This window comes from Schistocerca piceifrons, chromosome 1 (genome assembly GCF_021461385.2).
Source record: "Schistocerca piceifrons isolate TAMUIC-IGC-003096 chromosome 1, iqSchPice1.1, whole genome shotgun sequence".
NCBI lineage: Eukaryota > Metazoa > Arthropoda > Insecta > Orthoptera > Acrididae > Schistocerca > Schistocerca piceifrons.
Genome location: NC_060138.1, coordinates 143,738,774 through 143,764,656, shown reverse-complemented (window position 1 = coordinate 143,764,656; position 25,883 = coordinate 143,738,774). Strand labels below are relative to the sequence as shown.

The 25,883-nt window shown below is 41.9% G+C and overlaps 1 protein-coding gene across 1 annotated transcript in view; it reads left to right on the top strand.

Annotated features, from left to right (window-relative positions):
• The window catches only part of LOC124790774 (tensin-4-like), a 90,125-nt gene that overhangs the window by 52,832 nt on the left and 11,410 nt on the right, over positions 1 to 25,883 (top strand). The gene's annotated exons all lie outside the window — the stretch shown is intronic.

Genomic DNA, 25,883 nt, shown 5'->3' with positions numbered 1-25,883 from the left:
GCCCGTCTTGTAGATGAACACTCACGTGATGTATGGTACATGTACGTCATTTTTACGATATGAAGCTAAGCATCCGAAAAAATAGAATTTTGAACCCCTCTGATAAAAAGGCAGAATTACATAGAACAGTGTTCTGAAGATGTTGCTGGCGGCGGGACTGGATTCAGTCTTCAACCCCGACGTCAATGGTTACTGTGAGGCAGAAAAAAGTACGTAAGACAAAAGAATAATGTATGATGGTACAAAGTGATTGCATTGCTTGATGAACTGGGCCCTTAAATTGGCTAAAGATTCATGAGGTGTTGAGTAGTAGTCAGATATATGCACGATCACGTGGGTACGTGAACACACAATGAAATTTTAATATTATGAATTGTCACATGCTCATACTTTCGTAAGAGTGATCCAATATTCAAGAAAGAGAGAGAGGGGACAGATGGAGTGGCCGGGAGGGACAGAGAAAAAGAGGGTGATACTCTTTGATCTTCTCCATATTGGCAATTGTATTCAGTGCCTGGACATCAATTTCTCAAATTACAATAACCAACTGCCATAAAAAAGAGAAATATTCTCTGATGGTCGGATTTTCGATCGCTTTTAAGTTTATCATCGGTTCATATTTTAGTTGCTAATATTTTAATAAAAATAACATCTTTTTGATTTCAGTTACTATCAGCTTTAAAAATTATATTTCAGTATAATTACGGTAACTTTCCTGTTTATCAAGAAACAATGAATTTAAATGAAAGGAAAAAGAACCGGACAAGTCTGTGACTCACGTTCTGAGGTTTACGTGCAAACATGATTAGGGGGACAGATACTTCATCCACAGGTGTTAGTGTGTTTGTGGGTATCGAATTATAAGACTTAAATGTATCTATTGACTGAACTGAATTAGAAGTGATCATAAACCTTACTGCTTGACATAAATATCAATACCTGCACGTATTCCTGGGAAAGGGTCTTAACAGACGGACTGACAGACAGCTAGACAGAGAATATATTTTAATGGTTCCGTTTTTACCAATTGATATACAGAACCTTAAAAAACGTTGGTAGTGGACAGAATCAAACCGGAACTTTTAATTATCAGACTTGCACCCCTGTCATTAGCTACTAACACGCATGAGAGTAAATTTGTTGTTGTTGTCTTCAGTCCTGAGACTGGTTTGATGCAGCTCTCCATGCTACTCTATCCTGTGCAAGCTTCTTCATCTCCCAGTACCTACTGCAACCTACATCCTTCTGAATCTGCTTCGTGTATTTATCTCCTGGTCTTCCTCTACGATTTTTACCCTCCACGCTGCCCTCCAATGTTAAATTTGTGATCCCTCGATGCCTCAGAACATGTCCTACCAACCGGTCCCTTCTTCTTGTCAAGTTGTGCCACAAACTCCTCTTCTACCCAATTCTATTCAATACCTCCTCATTATTTACGTGATCTACCCATCTAATCTTCAGCATTCTTCTGTAGCACCACATTTCGAAAGCTTCTATTCTCTTCTTGTCTAAACTATTTATCGTCAATGTTTCACTTCCATACATGGCTTCACTCCATTACCCCTATTTGATTTTGTATTTATAACCCTGTATTCACCTGACTAAAAGTCTTGTTCCTCCTGCCACCGAACTTCACTAATTCCCACTATATCTAACTTCAACCTACCCATTTCCCTTTTTAAATTTTCTAACCTACCCGCCGATTAAGGGATCTGACATTTCACGCTCCGATCCGTAGAACAGCAATTTTCCTTCTCCTGATAATGACGTCCTCTTGAGTAGTCCCCGCCCGGAGATCGGAATGGGGGACTATTTCACCTCCGGAATATTTTACTGAAAAGGTCGCCGTCGTCATTAAACCATACAGTAAAGCTGCATGTCCTCGGGAAAAATTATGGCTGTAGTTTCCCCTTGCTTTCAGCCGTTCGCAGTACACTGAAAAGCTTTTCAGACACACATTTTCCATCGCAGAAACTCAGAAGGAAGCAGACAGTAGACGCATGTGTGATAAAATCCAATGGGCGCTCTGTCATCAGTAAGGGAAAGGACGGCAGTCTAAAAGCAGGAACTTGGCCCCCTATGAAACATATGAGTGGGAGTGAGGTATACTATATTGTGGAACACCACAGGGCTGCGTGCTAGGTCCAATATTTTCCTGCATATACAACTAGATATACTTCCCCCGTGGTGTTTAAAACAAATGTTCAGCATACTAAGAAATAGTGCTGGCCAAAGCTAGAGAAAATGCTATAAACATATATACAGAAATAAATAACGAGTTATGGGCCATGCTGTCTTACGATGTACATTTGTCTATTAAGACTACAGTTGTTGTTCAACTTCGTTAACACTCTGTATTACACATCACACAGAACTTCAGCTGTATAACGAACTTGTGTGAATACACTGGCGGCTCTCTGGTTGCTCACATGCCCTTCACATGCTCTTGTAAACTGTACATGTTATATATGAGTGTAGAATACACCAATTCTGTGACATATCCATGGCCAGAAATGTAACTGATCGATGGCAGCTGCGTTAACCACCTACAGGGGATAGGCAAAATAATGTGAACACCTGTACTTACTTGTGAATGGTTTATTAACAAGGGGTTGAACCCCAATTTGCCCGTAATAAAGCGGCGATTACTCTCGGAATACTGCCATATACCATATGGTGCCCTTGATCTCCTAAAACGTTCACACAATCGTCGGCTGTAACAGGGCCTCTGAGAGTAATGATGGGATCATCAGAATACCATGATGTGGCTGCTCGTACAATCACACTTCCACCTCCATGATTAACTGTTGGAATCAAGTAATCAGTATTGTAAGCTTCTTTTGGCGTTCTCCAGATGTAAACCTGGCCCGATGTTGACTCGCACCATATGGGGTGTTCCCATTGATCAGCCGTCCCGGATTTACGCTCCTGACACCATGTTTTAAGCCTTTTTTGCGTTGGTTGTCATCAAGAATGGTTTCGGAATATCAGCTCGTCCATGAATAGTCGCTTTATGGAGTTCTAGGCGGACTGTCGATAGGAATGGGATCTCGAAGATGCAGCAGCCAATTTAGCTGCTGTAGTTTTGTGTTGTTTTGACACAGTTCGTGTCAGCATACAATCCCTGTCACTTGGTTTTGACTTTCGCCCACTATTACGTTTACACGATGATGTCTTTCCATGTTTTGTGTAGGCTGTCACGACTATTGAAACAGTTGCTTTTGAAACATTCAGTAAGTGGGATGTCTCGGTTACTGATGCTCCTCCTAATCGAGTCCCCACAATCTACCCTCTTCGCAACTGTGTTAGGTCTTTCATTGCACGTCGACCTCGGTCTCTGAACGCAAATACGAAGTGTGCACTACTCGTAAACAAACTGCACTGACGCCTAGTCTATACTGAACACGCACAGTCCAGCGCGACACCTGCCTTACCTGCGTTATTGATCGTGAAAAACAACCATCCCATTACTACCACAGTTCACATTATTTTACCTATCCACAGCACTTTTCTGCAACGATAACATTTTCATATAGCACAGTTCATTTGTCATGCAGGCATTGATGATAACCGGCTCGTGATGGGTCGTTGGGTAAAATATTTCGCCCTATAAATCACCCAGAATTCCTGCCCAGACACTGACACTAAAACAAACTTTTTTATATGCAAAGCGTACATGACTGATCTATCGACCTGTCCATGTATCTCACAGTGCAATGCGCTATTCTACGAGGCGGAGAAGTGAGCCAGACCCGGATCGAACTCGTGGGGCGAATTAATGACAATTATTCTAGTACATTGACTAGTCTACTTGGGGGTTTTAAGCGTTTTTTCATCTTTGTGTAGCCATTTACCTCGTTGTTCCCCCATTTATTGCTTCAAGGTATACGTTCCAGAGTTAAAATTGATAACACAAAGCGAAGTATGCACCATTCAAAGTCATAAGCTGCACACAGCATCCCTCCCTTAGATTAACTGATGACTGATATAAAGTGAAACACAGACCTCGAGAGACTAGTAGAGTGCAAAATCATCTTCGGGTTGTTTGGACAAGCATGTGGTCGATGTCAATGCTTGCTTGGAAACAAACAGATTTCTGAAGATATCGCCTTTTCCTAAATATAGTGCTCAAGATAATCTCCCACATTAACACACACACCATGTACATACTGTTGGAAAAAAGTTAATAAACGCTTTTAGAGGTTCCCAAATCGCTGAACATTTATTATTGCAAGAGTGCATATCAGGTACATGAAATGATTATATTTACAGATAAATAGCAAAAGTAGTTCTGAGGTACCACGTATCACTTCATGCTGAAATACACGTATTTGTACGTGGTGTAGCCTCCATAGCTGGCAATGCTGGCTCTGACTTCGGCATCCAGTCGATCGTACCGATGGTGAATACTGTCCTGGGTACGTTACGCCACGCTTGCTCGACTTTTCAAGTAGTTCTGTAGGAGTTGTTGGTTGACGAGTCGCCCGAATCACTTCTCTTCCGATCAAATCCCACACGTGGTACATTAGAGGAAAGTACTAGGATCGTGCTGGCCAGGGAAACCGTTACACGTCTTGGAGACCACGTTGAGTTTCACCGGCGGTATGTGGGCGAGCGTTATTCTATTGCAACAACACATCGTTTTCCTGTTACAAGAACTCCTAAACAACGGGTCTAACAACATTCTGCACATACCGAGCGCTGGTTAGCGTCCACTCCAGAAACACCAGAGTCGAACGAGAGCTGTAGCTTATGGCAGCTCAGACTGTAAGTCCTGAGATGGGACCAATGCGTCTCGGGCGAATGAACTCTTCGAGACAGGGCCCACAAGGTATCTATCGTATGCACAAACGATGTAGGCTGCATCTGCTTTCATCGCTGAAGACCAGGGCTTGCCACTGAATCTTCCAAGTGATGTCAAGCGGAAATGATTTGACTGTACTAATGTTTTAGCTTCACCCTAAAGAGGCGGTTTCGAATAATTCCCGTCAACATTGTGGCTGAAACGGTGCTGATGAGCTGCTGTCACCATGCCTTGAGGATTCTCTGTAGCCCACAGGTGTATGTTGTGAAGGTTCACTATACCGCCGCTCTTGAAGGTAGCTTCATCTGTGAGTAGGAGAGATGACAGAAATTCCAGCATCGTGATGGCCTGTGCGTTGAACCATCGACAAATCCGTCGTTGCGGAGGAAGGTGCGTGGATAATAAGGCGTTGTAAGTTACGGACATCGTGGCAGTTGTGGAGAATGTTCCACACGATTGTCTTCGTGGCAGGCCATCAGGGTCAAGTAATAAAATGTTCAACACATTGTATCCAACTTCAAGTGGTTTTTAATTTTAAAAAACTGTCATTTCTTAGTTTGTCACTGAAAAATATGTGTGAAACACAGAAACGTGCACGGAAATATAATGAAATTTACTGAAACAATACTTACTTTATATTAAAAGGTAGCTTATACTATTTCAATAAAAGCATTTTACAATTATTTAAGTCGCGTTTTCTGAAGTTTTTCTCTTTTCAGTTGAGTCCTGTACTTTTCTGGTCGCTATATGACACTTTTTGCTCCTTACAATTTGAGACATGTAGTTTGTTCACATCTAGCAAACTCACGCCGTGTATTTGAAACCAATTCAGAACACTGCAACGAAACTGCACCTAAGAATTCATAATGCACACGCTCTACAAATTATACAAAGCTCCACGTAGGCAGCACAATTACAACAGTAAAAGAGAAAAAAATATTGGGATGAATTCTTGTCTTGCCTCTACTTGGAGAACAGAAATCTCATATTCAGTACTGAAAAACACAAAGTGCACATAGTCGTAGTATACTGGAGACACTACAGGTTCGTGTTTGTCATTGACAAAAAAGCGGTCTTGTTTTGCTCAAGGTCATGATGGAAAAAAATATTCGAGTTAAGAAAACTCGATCGATATGAAAACTATATAATTTTAAAATCCGTTACACAGATAAAGCATCAAATGAACGTGTAATCGAAAGAATTTAGGAAGAATAAGTATGTTGGCAACTCTTATCACATGTAATGACGCCTATGTCACGATATACTATGAAACGCATTTACTATCAGGAACAACAGTGAAAGCAGCAAAAGAAAAGAAACATTGATGCAAGGAAATAGCTGCAAATGATTAATAGAAGGGATACATGACCATTTTACTGTAGAGCTACTTGGAGGAGACGAAATCATAGTTCTCTAAATGTTGTTGATTTGCATGGTCTTAAAATGGGCTACTGCGTTATTCAAACATTCCATTCTCTTTAAATCACACATGTTTAGGTTTTCTTATCCCTGCGCAGTTTGCTGTAATGGAAAGCCAGAAACCGATGTATACTACTGGCCATTAAAATAGCTACACCAAGAAGAAATGCAGATGATAAACGGGTATTCATTGGACAAATATATTATACTAGAACTGACATGTGATTACGTTTTCACGCAATCTGGGTGCATAGATCCTGAGAAATCAGTACCCAGAACAACCACCTCTGGCCGTAATAACGGCCTTGATACTGCTGGGCATTGAGTCAAACAGAGCTTGGATGGAGTGTACAGGTACAGCTGCCCATACAGCTTCAACACGATGCCACAGTTCATCAAGATTAGTGACTGTCGTATTGTGACGAGCCAGTTGCTCGGCTACCATTGACCAGACTTTTTCAATTGGTGAGAGATCTGGAGAATGTACTGGCCAGGGCAGCAGTCGAACATTTTATGTATCCAGAAAGGCCCGTACAGGATCTGCAACATACGGACATGAATTATCCTGCTGAAATGAATGGTTTCGCAGGGATCGAATGAAGGGTAGAGCCACAGGTCATAACACATCTGAAATGTAACGTCCGCTGTTCAAAGTGCTGTCAATGCGAACAAGAGGTGACCGAGACGTGTAACCAATAACACCTCATACCATCACGCCGGGTGATACGCCAGTATGGCGATGAAGAATACACGCTTCCAATGTGCGTTCACCGCCTTGTCGCCAAACACGTCAAGGGTAAACGCAGCCATGGTCTCAGAGCTGATAGTCCATGCTGCTGCAAACGTCGTCGAACTGTTCGTGCAAATGGTTGTTGTCTTGCAAACGTCCCCATCTGTTGACTCACGGATCGAGACGTGGCTGCACGATCCGTTACAGCCATGCAGATAAGACGCCTGTCATCTCGACTGCTAGTGATACGAGGCCGTTGGGATCCAGCAAGGCGTTCGGTATTACCCTCCTGAACCCACCGATTCCATATTCTGCTAACAGTGATTGGATCTCGACCAATGCGAGCAGCAATATCGCGATAAGATAAACCGCAATCGTGATGGGCTACAATCCGACCTTTTATCAAAGTCGGAAACATGAGGATACGCGTTTCTCCTCCTTACACGAGGCATCACAACAACGTTTCACCGGGTAACGCCGGTCAACTGCTGTTTGTGTATGAGAAATCTGTTGGAAACTTTCCTCATGTCAGCACGTTGTAGGTGTCGCTTCCGGCGCCAACCTTGTGTGAATGCTAATCATTTGCATATCACAGCATCTTCTTCCTGTCGGTTAAATTTCGCGTCTGTAACACGTAATCTTCGTGGCGTAGGAATGTTAATGGCCAGTAGTGTACTTTATGTAGCTCTGAAAAATGTGTTCGGAACCAAACTATTATCATATTTTTTCCCTAGAATCTTGTTTCTTCCGAATTCGCGATTAAAGTTGGAGAGCTCTCTAACTTGCGAAAGAACTGTCAGTATTTACGTTCGCCTTTCGCGTTTTGTCTTACACCGCAAAGACGTAAACGGTAGAGGTTGGAAACGAAGAAGTTATATTGACATTGTGTTACGATGGAAGCACGCCCTTTTCAAGATTGCATCCTGGCAATGAAGACCTTGTTTCGCCACCAAATTTAAAACCAGCGTACAACTTCGACACTGCGTGCGGCCGGCAAGTGCGAGCACATTCGTGTCCTGACCTGAGGTACCCCTACACGCGACCGACTCCGCACTGCCTCGGGTGCGCCGGTTTTATTTACGCCCTTTGCTCACGCCGTGCACCGCACGCCACTCCCCTCACAGCCGCGCTGCATTATTCCGGCGGTATAACACCGCGTCTCTCGCCATGTTGTATGTCATGCGTTATGCAGGCTGCATCAGCTAGTCTGGTCTTGGCCATCGTGTGTAGCGCCCAGAACAGCACTGCGCTGCAGTGCCGAAGTTGCATCTCGCTTTCAACCTTCGGTAATTGCAGTGACCGAATACCACGCCATATAGGAGACAACTCGACACCATATTCAACATTGCCTACAAATCACTCGCATGTGTAACATGCGAGGCTTAAAGTTAGTAAAGAGAAGGGACTTACGTCAATAAAAACCTCATACATTTTAGAGATGATACAGTTATCTATACACAAGTACTGTCTGAAAAAGGCTAAACGAACTACAAAATTTTTTGCAGTTGTTTCAAAGGAAATGCCTTTTTTGCATGCTGCACATCGAAATTTTAATTTTTATTTATGCAACCAGACGCGTTTCGCCTTTTTTACAAGTCATCTTCAGTGGGTGTCCTGAAATATTCCATGATTTGTCCTTTTTACACATATATAGTGGTTTCACATCTAGGTTATAGATTTAAAAAGAGTTCCTTAACTTTTTTTATGAAATGGAAAGGTACTTACAGGTAACTTCTAATTCACTGCCTCTAAGCAAACTGATCTTTCTCATCTGGCAACCAGGTGGACATCTGAGAGTTCACTTTCAGTCCACTGTTTACGTTACACATCACCGTAACTGCCATCTTTTTAATACTGAGATTCATTTGTTTTTCTAAGTGTTACCAACATTCTCAGTTTTCTGCATTCAACTGTTTTATGAATTGTGTGTGTGTGTGTGTGTGTGTGTGTGTGTGTGTGTGTGTGTATTAGAGGGAGAGAGAGATTTCTTTCTTTCTTATTTTTGAATAAAATTTATTTATTTTACTTTTATTACTATTTTTATTCATTTATTTATTCTTAATAGTAATAATAATGTTTTCCTGTATATACTTATGAGAGGAATCAGATGTGTAATCATTTGTTGGGATTTCTACATCTACATCTACATCTACGTCCATACTCCGCAAGCCACCTGACGGTGTGTGGCGGAGGGTACCTTCAGTACCTCTATCGGTTCTCCCTTCTATTCCAGTCTCGTATTGTTCGTGGAAAGAAGGACTGTCGGTATGCCTCTGTGTGGGCTCTAATCTCTCTGGTTTTATCCTCATGGTCTCTTCGCGAGATATACGTAGGAGGGAGCAATATACTGCTTGACTCTTCGGTGAAGGTATGTTCTCGAAACTTCAATAAAAGCCCGTACCGAGCTACTGAGCGTCTCTCCTGCAGAGTCTTCCACTGGAGTTTATCTATCATCTCCGTAACGCTTTCGCGATTACTAAATGATCCTGTAACGAAGCGCGCTGCTCTCCGTTGGATCTTCTCTATCTCTTCTATCAACCCTATCTGGTACGGATCCCACACTGCTGAGCAGTATTCAAGCAGTGGGCGAACAAGCGTACTGTAACCTACTTCCTTTGTTTCCGGATTGCATTTCCTTAGGATTCTTCCAATGAATCTCAGTCTGGCATCTGCTTTACCGACGATCAACATTATATGATCATTCCATTTTAAATCACTCCTAATGCGTACTCCCAGATAATTTATGGTATTAACTGCTTCCAGTTGCTGACCTGCTATTTTGTAGCTAAATGATAAAGGATCTATCTTTCTGTATATTCGCAGCACATTACACTTGCCTACATTGAGATTCAATTGCCATTCCCTGCACCATGCGTCAATTCGCTGCAGATCCTCCTGCATTTCAATACAATTTTCCATTGTTACAACCTCTCGGTACACCACAGCATCATCTGCAAAAAGCCTCAGTGAACTTCCGATGTCATCCACCAGGTCATTTATGTATATTGTGAATAGCAACGGTCCTATGACACTCCCCTGCGGCACACCTGAAATCACTCTTACTTCGGAAGACTTCTCTCCACTGAGAATAACATGCTGCGTCCTGTTATCTAGGAACTCCTCAATCCAATCACACAATTGGTCTGATAGTCCATATGCTCTTACTTTGTTCATTAAACGACTGTGGGGAACTGTATCGAACGCCTTGCGGAAGTCAAGAAACACGGCATCTACCTGTGAACCCGTGTCTATGGCCCTCTGAGTCTCGTGGACGAATAGCGCGAGCTGGGTTTCACATGACCGTCTTTTTCGAAACCCATGCTGATTCCTACAGAGTAGATTTCTATTCTCCAGAAAAGTCATTATACTCGAACACAATACGTGTTCCAAAATTCTGCAACTGATCGACGTTAGAGATATAGGTCTATAGTTCTGCACATCTGTTCGACGTCCCTTCTTGAAAACGGGGATGACGTGTGCCCTTTTCCAATCCTTTGGAACGCTACGCTCTTCTAGAGACCTACGGTACACCGCTGCAAGAAGGGGGGCAAGTTCCTTCGCGTACTCTGTGTAAAATTGAACTGGTCTATTATATGATCAATCTTTGTAAACAGTGAGTTGTTAGTCATATTTACTTGGTCATTCAGTAGTTGTTCCTTTTCAACCTTTGTTGATAATTTTCCTGTTGTGTTAGGAACATGCAAATATTGTATGAGCCGCTCAACTTTTGCAGAACATTTGAAAGAAAATAACCACAAAATCTAAAAGACATCTAACAGTACAGGAAAATTATCATACATACAAAACAAAGGCTGAAAAGAAACAACTACTGAATGACCAAGTAAATATGACTAACAACTCACTGTTTACACTGATTGATCATATAATAGACAGAAATCCCAATAAATTATTACACATCTGATTCCTCTCAGAAGTATATACAGGAAAATAATAATGATAATAACAATATTAATAATAAAACCCGTGGAGTCCTGGGAAAAGAATAGGCCTCCGGTATATTCTGCCAGTCGTAAAAGGCGACGAAAAGAACAAACCACTAATACGGCTAACCCCCCTTTTAGTGTGATTAGTAGGTTCAGGACAGAACTAATGAAGCCTCGGACAAGCACTGTCATGGTTGGGGACGACGCTTGAGCCCTATGCCCCTCCACAATGGAAACGACACTGCTAGCCACACGGAAAAGGATTTAAATCCAAATAGAGGTGGTTTGCAGGATATGCTTCCTGCAACCGCTCTATAAGGAAAACAAAGACAGAGGATGAGATGGTCAGATGAAGTTAACCGACACCTAATGTTCTGTTATTACCAAGCAACAAACTTAGGAACCAACACAACTGGATACAGATCATAAGTATGCACAACATTCATTACCAGATACCCAGAATCAAAATTTTTAACAGAACAGCGACTAGCTGATCAGATCCGTGTAATAATCAAAAATAACAGGATAATCCAGTCAGAATTAGAAAACATCAAACAACAAGTACAACAAATACTGGAACAAAATAATGAAGAAGAAGAAAATACAGTAATGGACTCACACATCCCAGAGCAAACAAACAAAGAACAACACGCATCAATTAAACAATCAGAGGAAAACGAAATCTTAAGACAGCCACCAGAAAAACTACAAATAGAACACGAAGTGACACACATGTTAGATATAGAAGAAAAATTTCAGCTGACATACATTGAATACAAAGACACAAATACAGACATTAAACCATTCTTGCATAGACCACCAAATAACCCACAAGTCGAAACAACAATAACAACTATCAGCACAATCATACACAACAAAATAAATGAAAATACAACTATGGAAGAGTTAGAATTACTGGTTTCTATAGGAGCACTCACTACGCTAAATATACGCACTAGGCAGAGATCAGAACCAACCAACACACAGAAGAAACCCACAAAACCATCATGGCAACACAGGCTACAGATCAGAATAGAAAAACTGTGAAAAGACATCAGACAGCTAACACAATTTATAAGAAATGAAATATCGGACAAAAAACGAAAAAGGTTAGGTAAAATCTCACAACAAGAAGCGATTGAGCAATTAGATGAAAAGAAGCAGAAATTACAAGCATTGGCCAAACGACTTAGAAGATACAAAAAGTGAAAATAGAAGGAAACAAAACCAAACATTCAACATAAACCAAAAGAAATTTTACCAGACAATAGATAACACACACATTAAAATAGACAATTCACCAAACATAACAGACATAGAACACTTCTGGAGCAACATATGGTCAAACCCGGTACAACATAACAGGCATTCACGACGGATACAAGCAGAAACAGACACATACAAGATGATACCACAAATCCCTGAAGTGATAATTTTGCAACATGAAGTCACTCAAGCAATTAATTCTACTCACAATTGGAATGCCCCTGGAAAAGATAAAATAGCAAATTTCTGGCTAAAGAAGTTCACCTGAACACATTCACATCTAACTAAATTATTTAACAGTTACTTTGCAGACCCATACACGTTCCCTGATACACTTACACATGGAATAACTTAGCTGAAACCTAAAGATCAAGCAGACACAGCAAACCCAGCTAAATGTCGCCCCATGACATGCCTACCAACAATATACAAAATATTAACTTCAGTCGTTACACAGAAACTAATGACACATACAACACAGAACAAAATTATAAATGAAGAACCAAAAGGCTGTTGCAAAGGAGCACGAGGATGTAAAGAGCAACTGATAATAGATGCAGAGGTGACATATAAAGCTAGAACTAAACAAAGGTCGCTACACTACACATTCATTGATTGCCAAAAACCTTTTGATAGTGTACCCCACTCAGGGTTACTACAAATATTGGAAATATACAAAGTAGATCCTAAATTGATACAGTTCCTAAACATAGTAATGAAGAATTGGAAAACCACACTTAATATCCAAACTGATTCAAATAATATCACATCACATCATATCCAATACAGATTAAGTGTGGAATATACCAAGGAGACTCATTAAGTCCTTTCTGGTTCTGCCTTCCTCTGAACCCTTTATCCAACATGCTAAATAATACAAATTATGGATACAATATTACTGGAACATACCAACACAAAATCACACATTTGCTATACACGGATGATCTAAAACTACTGGCAGCAACAAATCAACAACTCAACCAATTACTAAAGACAACAGAAGTATTCAGCAATGATATAAATATGGCCTTTGTAACAGACAAATGTAAGAAAAATTGTATAGTCAACGGAAAACACACTAAACAAGAAGATTACATATTGGATAACCACAGCGACTGCATAGAAGCGATGGAAAAATCAGATGCCTATAAATATCTAGGATACAGACAAAAAATAGGAATAGATAATACAAATATTAAAGAAGAACTAAAAGAAAAATATAGACAAAGACTAACAATAATACTGAAAACAGAATTGACAGCAAGAAACAAGACAAAAGCTATAAATACTTATGCTATACCAATATTGACCTACTCATTTGGAGTAGTGAAACGGAGTAACACAGACTTAGAAGCACTCAATACACTTACACGATCACAATGCACAAATATAGAACACATCACATACATTCAGCAACGGAAAGATTCACATTAAGCAGAAAGGAAGGAGGAAGGGGATTTATCGACGTAAAAGACCTACATTATGGACAGGTAGACAATTTAAGAAAATTCTTTATAGAACGAGCAGAAACTAGCAAAATACACAAAGCAATCACTCATATAAATACATCGGCTACATCAATGCAATTTCATAACCACTTCTACAACTCTTTAGATCACATAACATCAACAGAGACAAAGAAAGTAAATTGGAAAAAGAAAACACTACATGGCAAGCACCCATATCATCTAACACAACCACACATCGACCAAGACGCATCCAACACATGGCTAAGAAAAGGCAATATATACAGTGAGACAGAAGGATTCATTATTGCAATACAGGATCAAACAATAAACACCAGATATTACAGCAAGCATATTATTAAAGATCCCAATACCACAGCAGATAAATGCAGACTTTGCAAACAACAAATAGAAACAGTAGATCACATCACAAGCGGATGTACAATACTAGCAAATAGAGAATACCCCAGAAGACATGACAATGTAGCAAAAATAATACATCAACAACTTGCCATACAACATAAACTAATAAAACAACACTTTCCCACATATAAGTATGGACCACAAAATGTACTGGAGAGTGATGAATACAAATTATACTGGAACAGAACCATTATAACAGATAAAAAACAGCACACAACAAACCTGACATCATACTCACCAATAAAAAGAAGAAATTAACACAACTAATCGAAATATACATACCCCATACAACAAATATACAGAAGAAATCAGGAGAAAACATTGAAAAATACATTCAACTGGCTGAGGAAGTCAAGCACATGTGGCATCAGGATAAAGTTGACATTATACCAGTTATACTATCAACTACAGGAGTCATACCACACAATATCCACCAGTCCATCAAAGCAATACAGCTACATCCAAACTTATATATACAACTACAGAAATCTGTAATTATTGATACATGTTCAATTACCCAAAAGTTCCTAAATGCAATGTAACATATACCATACAGTTAAAAGGAAGTCACAGTTAATCAAGGTCTGCATCACTTTCCATTGTTAACCAGACATAAAGTCTGAGAAAGGAAAGAAATAATAATAATAATAATAATGATAATAATAATTATTATTAAGAATAAATAAATGAAAAAATAGTAATAAAAGTAAAATAATAAATTTTATTAAAAAAAGGAAAGAAATCTCTCTCCGCCTCTCATACACAAGCACGCGCGCGCGCGCACACACACACACACACACACACACACACACACACACACACACACACAATTCACAAAACACTCGAATGCAGAAAACTGAGAATGTTGGTAACATTTAGAAAAACAAATGAATCTCTGTATTAAAAAGATGGCAGTTACAGTGATGTGTAACGTAAACATTGAACTGAATGTGAACTGTAAGATGTCCAACTGGTTGCCAGATGAGAAAAAGCAGTTTACTTAGATGCAGTGAATTACAAGTTACCTGTAAGTATCTTTCCATTTCATAAAAAAACGTTAGGGAACTGTTTTTAAATCTATAACCTAGATGTGAAACCATAACCAATAAAAGGACAAATAATGTAACATTTCAGGACACCCACTGAAGATGGATTGTAAAAAGGCGAAGCGCGTCTGGGTGCATAAATAAAAATAAAAATTTCTATGTGCAGCATGCAGTTGTTTCTTTGAAACAACTGCAATTTATATACAGCTGCTGCGAAAATGGCCACTACAAGAAACGCGTTACAAAATTTTTGCATGTTAACGGACATTAGTCATTTCTTGGTAGCACAACGTCATATTCAGAGTGACTGACCTGTCGCTACTGCTATGTTTCATGCAACCTTCACTACTGTCAAAGGCCACATGCCAGATTTTCACGTTCTGTTACTCATTATGTGCAAACTGTTAGTCCTACAGAAAAAGTAATCAGGTTTTCTTGAAGAAAATGTAATGTAATTAATTTTTTTATTGGGATACGTTTTCGGTAGAACGTGTAGTTTTCGAATAATTCAAGAGAAATGTACAGAAGTGACAAGCATGTATGTTTTTCTTGAATAACACGAAAACCGTGGTCTCCAGCAAAACGTAACTCAGCACAAAATTTAACTACACTAAATTTCCTACAGGGAGGTCGTGTTCATTTTTTCTGTGAGACTAATACTTTGCGTGAGGTAAGCGAGAAAATATGAAAATTTCGTTCATGCTATTTGTAGGCGCTGCAGGTAGCGGCTAGTGGTAGGTGCAGTTGAATGTGAATGAATGAAAAGCGTAAAACTGTGTATGTTCCACAGTATTAATTTATTTTGTGGACCTGTTCCGGGTTTGCAAGACTATTGTAAGACATACCCTCTCTTCGTCAAAGAGGTTACAATACTGATGAGCAGCATTTAAAAAGATACTGTAAATAGATAGGTGCAAACATAGAGTAAATTTAAACGTCCCCTTAGAAAAATTAATGAATTACTCTGCTGATGAACCTCTTACGTTATTTGCTTTTCAAACAGCTGAGCAAAACTGAACGTTCTCAGACATTACTCTCTTTACTTATTCTGATCAACACTAAACTGACACACAATATTTTTAGCGCAACGCAATCTGACTTTTAATAATCCCTACAAAAGAATGGCCCTGACTAACATTAAACTATACCTTTCACAAATCACTTACCTCACAAACATTTTCGTTACTCGAACTACTGCAATACAGCGAGCGCCACTACTGCCAGCTAAACAAAAGATTCAAACTACTGAAGGCACTAACTACTGATAGGCATAGTTAGCAAATGAAAGATTTTGATAGAGAACAAACAATGTATTTACCTTAATAGTGTTCAAAAGTCATAATATATAGCAGTTCATGACATCCAGTCTTACAAATGTACTGTCTCTGATGGACACACGTCCAGATCATCCGCTCCCAAAATTCCGCCATCTCTCTCCCCACATCCACCACTGCTGGCGGCTCACCTCCAACTGTGCAACGCTACGCACTGTTAACAGCCAACTGCCCAACACTACAGTAGCCAACAACAATGGAAACCAGCCACAGACTGCAAGCAGCACAGCCAGCGATTTTCATACAGAGCGCTACGTGGCGGTGGCGTTACCAATAAAAAAACCTATACAGACTCTTACAAAATATCAACTCTGGCAATGTTATAGTTATTGAGTAAATAAACAGAAAGGGAGCAAATCAGAAAAAACGTCAACACTAAACAGGGCAAAAAGCGCACATGCGTGTTTCTACTCAGCGAAAGACAGGTGTACATATGACAAAACAAATAAATTGTTTGTATATCAATTTAAATTAACAAACAATAAATGGAAAAAATTGCAGGATAATAGTATTAAAGAGAGAGGTACCACATATGGAGGATGACGCAATATTAGAGTAAAGGAATGAATTGGCTACTGTAAAAGAAAATACGTACAAAAAAGTATGTAATAGTGGTATGAACAACTGTTCCACTGTAGGGAAGATATACATAAATAAAATAATTTATGGAGAACATAGACAGTCAAAATAACATTAATACAGGAAAAAAGAACCGATATAGTGGAATCGACAGTCTTGGAGTAACTGAAGCAATGTGAGGCCAAGTGCAGTTTAGGAGAAGGGAGCTGTGTTTGCTCATCTGTTTTTATACACTCCTGGAAATTGAAATAAGAACACCGTGAATTCATTGTCCCAGGTAGGGGAAACTTTATTGACACATTCCTGGGGTCAGATACATCACATGATCACACTGACAGAACCACAGGCACATAGACGCAGGCAACAGAGCATGCACAATGTCGGCACTAGTACAGTGTATATCCACCTTTCGCAGCAATGCAGGCTGCTATTCTCCCATGGAGACGATCGTAGAGATGCTGGATGTAGTCCTGTGGAACGGCTTGCCATGCCATTTCCACCTGGCGCCTCAGTTGGACCAGCGTTCGTGCTGGACGTGCAGACCGCGTGAGACGACGCTTCATCCAGTCCCAAACATGCTCAATGGGGGACAGATCCGGAGATCTTGCTGGCCAGGGTAGTTGACTTACACCGTCTAGAGCACGTTGGGTGGCACGGGATACATGCGGACGTGCATTGTCCTGTTGGAACAGCAAGTTACCTTGCCGGTCTAGGAATGGTAGAACGATGGGTTCGATGACGGTTTGGATGTACCGTGCACTATTCAGTGTCCCCTCGACGATCACCAGTGGTGTACGGCCAGTGTAGGAGATCGCTCCCCACACCATGATGCCGGGTGTTGGCCCTGTGTGCCTCGGTCGTATGCAGTCCTGATTGTGGCGCTCACCTGCACGGCGCCAAACACGCATACGACCATCATTGGCACCAAGGCAGAAGCGACTCTCATCGCTGAAGACGACACGTCTCCATTCGTCCCTCCATTCACGCCTGTCGCGACACCACTGGAGGCGGGCTGCACGATGTTGGGGCGTGAGCGGAAGACGGCCTAACGGTGTGCGGGACCGTAGCCCCGCTTCATGGAGACGGTTGCGAATGGTCCTCGCCGATACCCCAGGAGCAACAGTGTCCCTAATTTGCTGGGAAGTGGCAGTGCGGTCCCCTACGGCACTGCGTAGGATCCTACGGTCTTGGCGTGCATCCGTGCGTCGCTGCGGTCCGGTCCCAGGTCGACGGGCACGTGCACCTTCCGCCGACCACTGGCGACAACATCGATGTACTGTGGAGACCTCACGCCCCACGTGTTGAGCAATTCGGCGGTACGTCCACCCGGCCTCCCGCATGCCCACTATACGCCCTCGCTCAAAGTCCGTCAACTGCACATACGGTTTACGTCCACGCTGTCGCGGCATGCTACCAGTGTTAAAGACTGCGATGGAGCTCCGTATGCCACGGCAAACTGGCTGACACTGACGGCGGCGGTGCACAAATGCTGCGCAGCTAGCGCCATTGGAGGGCCAACACCGCGGTTCCTGGTGTGTCCGCTGTGCCGTGCGTGTGATCATTGCTTGTACAGCCCTCTCGCAGTGTCCGGAGCAAGTATGGTGGGTCTGACACACCGGTGTCAATGTGTTCTTTTTTCCATTTCCAGGAGTGTATATACGACTAATTTAAAGTCCACTGTCGCGTTTTTCTCTCTATAGCTGTAGCCTAATAAAAGGAACTACAAATGGGATATCGATACTGTTTTCGCTGATACATGCTCTGATTCACATGGAATGTTTGTGAATATAATCTGTAAATATTTCGTGCATATTGCATGACCTTAAACGAGAAAAGGCCTGCCACTTTTTTCTGGTAATATGTGATGACTTTTTCAGGAACTACTGTAGGGATTTTCATAAGTTTTTAACTAACAGTGTGATTCATTAGAAAGGTTTGCCTGTGTAAAACATCACTACTATTCCACAGATGTGCAGCCATATATACGGCTGCGAAGCTAGGGTGCGCCATAGTTTAATATTAAATCAGGACTGTGAACTAGATGTTTATTATTTTCCGGACCAACCAGAAAGACTAAGTTCAGTTCGTTGTTTATTAAGCGAAGGACATGGTCCATGGCTGATAGCTGTGCTTCTCACTCACTAAGTAATTAGTTAACGTTTTAAACTGAATGGCAGTTAACGAAATAATTTAATACTGCAGAACGTCCGCAATTTTGTTCACTTCACTTATAACGGTAAATTTTTGCACTTTAGAAAGCGCATTAAATTAATATCCTATTATAGTAACAACAATGGGTCAAAGTTCAGTCAGGGAGCTTACAGAAATATCTAGGTTTAACGTTTTGTTCGCATATAAAATTGAGTGATCACAGTGTCAATTGTAGGTAAATTTCATGGTAGAATACTAGCAAAATGCAGTCACCCTACAAATCCGGTTGCTTACAGAACAATGTTAAACACATATTGGACTGTTGTTCAAATGTGTGGGGTCTGTACCAAACAGAAATAACGGGGGATATTAAATGTAAACGAACGAGGGCAGCAAAAATAGCCTAGTTTTGTTGGACTCACAGCAGGGAATTACGGAAATGACGAAACCCTGAACTAGAGGGTGCCTGTGGTTAGGCACAGATTATCAAATAAAAGCTTACATGTAAAGTTTCAAGTGCTAGTGCTTTAAGGATCGAGCAATTTAACACAAACCCGTACGTATCCCTCCCATAGAGGTGGCAGATAGAGGGTAAGATTAATTACAGTATGCACAGAGACACTTCAGTTACAATTCTTTCCATGCTACATACGCAGATAGTACGAGAAGAAACCTCAACATCTGATACAAATGGTCATATACTTCGCCGTGGTTTGTAACTTACATATGTAGATAGAAATAATACACCATTATTGAGAGAGTATCATACCTGAGTATTTAAATACATTTGACAGAAATCGTAGAAAATCGGATTTGAATTAACACCTAGGCATAAGTAGCTAATAATTTACTTTAGTCTATCACTTGCTTCATCTACAACAATAGCTACGTGATCACTCTATTTCATGACCGCAGTTATTCTTACTCTGTTTTACGTATTAGTTAACTGAATCCATTCGTGATTCACTTGTGTTACAGTCATGTCATAGTAAGGTTTTATGTTTGGTGGAGTACAAAATTTGTTAATTATGAACGTTAAACGAGTTGTAAATCTCTGCATAAAATTTCTATCAAGGTCTGACTAAATAATGGCGCAGATCTCTTAGCGACAGTAGTACTAGAGTAGTATCTACAGTAGGTTTGAGGTTACTATTAATACCGTATGCCTCGTGATAAACTTAAACAACAAGCGCCCCAACATGCTTTCTTGGGACGCACTTAAACATATTTTTGTATCTGTCAGTGCCATTCCATCGAAGAAAAGATACTAAGTTCTTCGTACCACTAAATTCTGAATCCAATCAGAAATAACTATTGGTACAATATATGAGAAAAATTTCTGAGGATAGACGTCAGGAGCACTGGATTGCAGGGTAACGAATCATGGACATTGAGACAACCGGAACAGAAGAGAATCGAAGCATCTGAGATGCGCTGCAATGCAAGAATTTTGAAAATTAGTTACACGGATGAGTAATGAGTAGATTCGCAGTAGAATCGTCGAAGAAAGGAATATATCGAAAACGCAGACAAGATGAAGAGCATGATAGGAGATTTGTTAAGATATCGGGGAATAACCTCCATGGTACAAGAGAAAATTGTCATATGTAAAAGGCGAAAGAGAGAGAGAGAGAGAGAGAGTGAGAGAGAGAGAGAGAGAGAGAGAGAGACGTTGTTATGCAGCACACAATTAACGACGTACGGTGAAAGTGCTACTCTGAGACAAAGAGTTTGGTGCAGGAGAATTATGACTAAACAGAAGAAAAAGAACCATGAGCCTAGTTTCGTTAGTAAGTGTTAGAGTGCTGTGTGTGTGTGTGTGTGTGTGTGTGTGTGTGTGTAATTGCTTGTCATTGATGACAGATTTTTAGCTTCAACAGCGTAGTACGGTGTTTCCTTGTTCATGGGATATCGGAAACTAAAGTACTACCTGACATACGAATCACCAACAACACTGCCACGTCTGTCAACTTTATCAATATAATGTAGCGTTTATTTCACCCAGGTTACTGGTGCACTCATCAAGAATTATAGGAAACATCGCTCCTCCCTTCGGCTGCTTGTTGTATTGTGTTTGCTGTAGCTCTCCACTCTAATCTACCCAGTGCAAGTCTCTTTATCTCTGTACAACTACTGCAACTTACAACCGTTTGAACCTGATTACTACAGTAATCAGGTCCTTTGTCTCCCTCTACCATTATTAACCCTCGTGCTTAAGAACCAACTTAATATTACTCCTTGACACATCAAGATCTATCAACTGGTTGCTTTTCTAGTCAAATTTGATTTTATGGTCATTAGGTAGTGGGTTCCAGCTGTTGGCATCACTCCGTAGAGTGAGCAGTGATGTGGTGGGTCTATGGTGCCCAGTGACAGTTTGGTGGTCGAGCGAACTAGTTTATTAGGCTTCAGTTACACATCCTGTCATTGATAATGTCAGGGGGACACGCCTTATAATAGCATGGCAGGTCGGCGATGGCTAATGGATGGCTGGCTTCTACCGTCGTGTAGAGGTTCACACACCAGCACCCAGCGATACTGATGTCAGGCCACAAGCAGCATAGTGGCTCGTAAGTCAGTCAAGGCCCAGAGATAAGCGACACGCGTCTTCTCGTGATGCGACGGAGTTCCGCTGTGAAATGCCTGCGCCCAGGCGACTGAGGCCCGCCTGATGTCCACTGCAATGGTGATGGAAGACTGAGAGTATTGAACACGAAACGGTGCTACCTAGCAGCATCTGGCGGCATCAGGTGCAGATGACAGGACCGAGGCGCTGTGGCACCAAGTCCCACAGCATCGACTTAGTGGGTGAGGCAGATGCCTTGCCCCAGTCTTGAACCCATGACTGCAACTGGCGGTGCCCAGTCGAAACATCCTCTAGCATAGCAGTCCGCCTCAAAATTCACAGTTACACTACTGGCCATTAAAATTGCTACACCAATTAGAAATGCAGATGATAAACAGGTATTCTTTGGAAAAATATATTATACTAGAACTGACATGTAATTACATTTTCACGGAGTTTGGGTGCATAGATCCTGAGAAATCAATACCCAGAACAACCACCTCTGGCCGCTATAACGGCCTTGATACGCCTGGGAATTAAGTCAAACAGAGCTTGAATGGCGTGTACAGGTGCAGCTGCCCATGCAGCTTCAACACGATACTACAGTTCATCAAGACCAGCGACTGACATATTATATCGAGCCAGTTGCTCGACCACCATTGGCCAGACGTTTTCAATTGGTGAGAGATCTGGAGAATGTGCTGGCCAGGGCAGCAGTTAAACATTTTCTGTATCCAGAAAGGCCCGTACAGGACCTGCAACATTCCGCCGAGCATTATCCTGCTGAAATGTAGGGTTTCGCAGGGATCGAACGAAGGGTAGAGCCACGGGTCGTAACACATCTGAAATGTAACGTCCACTGTTCAAAAAAAAAAAAAAATGTTCAAATGTGTGTGAAACCTTATGGGACTTAACTGCTAAGGTCATCAGTCCCTAAGCTTACACACTACTTAACCTAAATTATCCTAAGGACAAACACACACACCCATGCCCGAGGGAGACTCGAACCTCCGCCGGAACCAGCCGCACAGTCCATGACTGCAGCGCCTTAGACCGCTCGGCTAATCCTACGCGGCTCCACTGTTCAAAGGGCCGTCAATGCGAACAAGAGGTGACCGAGGCGTGTAACCAAAGGCACCCCATACCATGACACCGAGTGATACGCCAGTATGGCGATGACGAATACACGCTTCTAATGTGCGTTCACTGCCATGTCGCCAAACACGGATGCGACCATCATGATGCTGTAAACAGAACCTGGATTCATCCGAAAATATGACGTTTTGCCATTCATGCACCCAGGTTCGTCGTTGAGTACACCATCGCAGGCGCTCCTGTCTGTGATGCAGCGTCAAGGGTAACCGCAGCCACGGTCTCCGAGCTGGTAGTCCATGCTGCTGCAAACGTCGTCGAGCTGTTCGTGCAGATGACTGTTGTCTTGCAAACGTCCCCATCTGTTGAGTCATGGATCGAGGCGTGGCTGCGCGATCCTTTACAGCCATGCGGATAAGATGCCTGTCATCTCGACTGCTAGTGATACGAGGCCGTTTGGATCCAGCACGGCGTTCCGTATCAGCCTCCTGAACCCACCCATTCCATATTCTGGTAACAGTCATTGGAATGCGACCAACGCGAGCAGCAATGTCGCGATACGGTAAACCGAAATCGCGATAGGCTAATCCGACCTTTACCAAAGACGGAAACGTGATGGTACGCATTTCTCCTCCTTACACAAGCCATCACAACAACGTTTCACCAGGCAACGCCGGTCAACTGCTGTTTGTATGAAAAATCGGTTGGAAACTTTCCTCATGTCAGCACCTTGTAGGTGTCGCCATCGGCGCCAACCTTGTGTGAATGCTCTGAAAAGCTAATCATTTGCATATCACAGCATCTTCTCCCTGTCGGCTAAATTTACCGTCTGTAGCACGTCATCTTCGTGGTGTAGCAATTTTAATGCCCAGTAGTGTATATAAAAAACGCTCCAGGACGTATGGTTTACTATTATGCAGCCCCCCCCCCCCCCCCCCGGTCCCGTAGTTCATAATATGATATTTGCCCTGGCGTGATGACACCGTCCTGTCCATTTGGACTGTCGCCGCTGCACAGTGCACCTTCCGGTGAGCAAGGCCAGGCCGTCTCACAATACTTTTGTGTACATGTGGAACTGTTCACATGACCTGTATGTTACCACACAAGGCCTACCTATCAGCGGTAGCTGCTTCAGCGCTACACAGCGGCTTTCTTAGAAATTCCTACTAGTTTTACTTAATATGATGTAGTCACACAACAATTAGGTATCCATTCTTGCCATAAACTCTAGTAATTTTTTGTGACAGCACATTTCAAAGTCTGCTGTGTTCTTGTCGTCTGTACTATTCATCAACCGCATTTCGCCGGCCGAAGTGTCCGGGCGGTTCTAGGTGCTACAGTCTGGAAGCGAGCTACCGCTACGGTCGCAGGTTCGAATCCTGCCTCGGACATGGATGTGTGATGTCCTTAGGTTAGTTAGGTTTAAGTAGTTCTAAGTTCTAGGGGACTGATGACCGCCGGCCGAAGTGGCCGTGCGGTTAAAGGCGCTGCAGTCTGGAACCGCAAGACCGCTACGGTCGCAGGTTCGAATCCTGCCTCGGGCATGGACGTTTGTGATGTCCTTAGGTTAGTTAGGTATAACTAGTTCTAAGTTCTAGGGGACTAATGACCTCAGCAGTTGAGTCCCATAGTGCTCAGAGCCATTTGAACCATTTGACTGATGACCTCTGAAGTTAAGTCCCATAGTGCTCAGAGCCAACCGCATTTCATTTCTGTGCAAGACTACACTACAGACATATATCTTCAAAATGACTTCCTAACTCTTAAATTTATATTCACCATTACACATTTTCTCCCTCAGAAATGCTTTACGTTCTTTTCCTAATCTGCACTCTCTACATAGGCCACCTGCTGTTTCTGATATATCCCAGTCTAGTTCTCTCAGAATCACCTGATTTAATTCGACAGCTTTCCAGTATCCTTGCATTGGATTTGTTGATTTTCACAAGACACGTTTCCATTCCATTCAACTGATCCTCAGAGCCCTTTGCCATCTCTGATAGAACTGAAATGTCGTCTACATACCGGAAAGTATTCATTTATTCACCCTTAACTAATTCCCTTTTCAAATTTCTCCTCCGTTTCCTCGCTCAACGTACAAATGGAATAACAAGGCGAACAGGCTATAATCCTACGTTACTTATTTCTCAAACACTGCTTCCACTGCATGTCCTTCTACTCTAACAACTCAGTCTGATTTCTGTACAAGTTGTGGGTGACCTATTGCTCTCTCACTTTATTCGTTCTCTGCCTCATTATTTGAAATAGTTTAGTCCATATTATAATGTGAAAATGTAGGGTCAGCATTGCCACAGGTGTTCCTATAAATCCCTGAAACCCAAACTGATTCGTATCACTAAATTGATGGTTATTCACATCTGTCGGCTTCTGACTTATGTGGACTTCGAATTATTAAAAATGGTTCAAATGGCTCTAAGCACTATGAAAATTAACATTTGAGGTCATCAGTCCCCTAGACTTAGAAATACATAAACCTAACTAACCTAAGGACACCACACACATCCATGCCCGAGGCAGGCTTCGAACCTTCGACTGTAGTCGAGTTACTACATTCCTTTTGAAGCCTGAGGCTATTTTGCCTGTCTCATGTATCTTCCCTACCAGGTGAGATACCTTGTTACAGCAGGCTTTCCGAAGGATCCCAGTCATTCTGAGGGAATTTCGTTTACTAAAGGCGTCCTATTTGTACGGAAGTTTAACAGTGTTCTGTAAAATTCCTTATGGAGAATCTTATCCTTTTCAATTACGGATTTAGAAAGCACCGCTCGTTTGGAACTCCCTTGATATCCTAATGCATGAAGGGCAACAGGCAGATGTATATACCGAGATTTCGTGAAAGCGTCTGACACAGTGCCCCACTGCCGACTGTTGACGAACGTCCGAAGATATGGATTAGGTTCGCAGATGTAAGAGTGACTGGAATACTATGAGTGCGTAGAATACTTCTTAATAGACCCCAGACCAGACGTTGTCATCCACGGCGAGTGTTCATCAGAAACAAAAGGGTCGTCAGGCGTTCCCCAGGGAAGTGTGATAAGACAC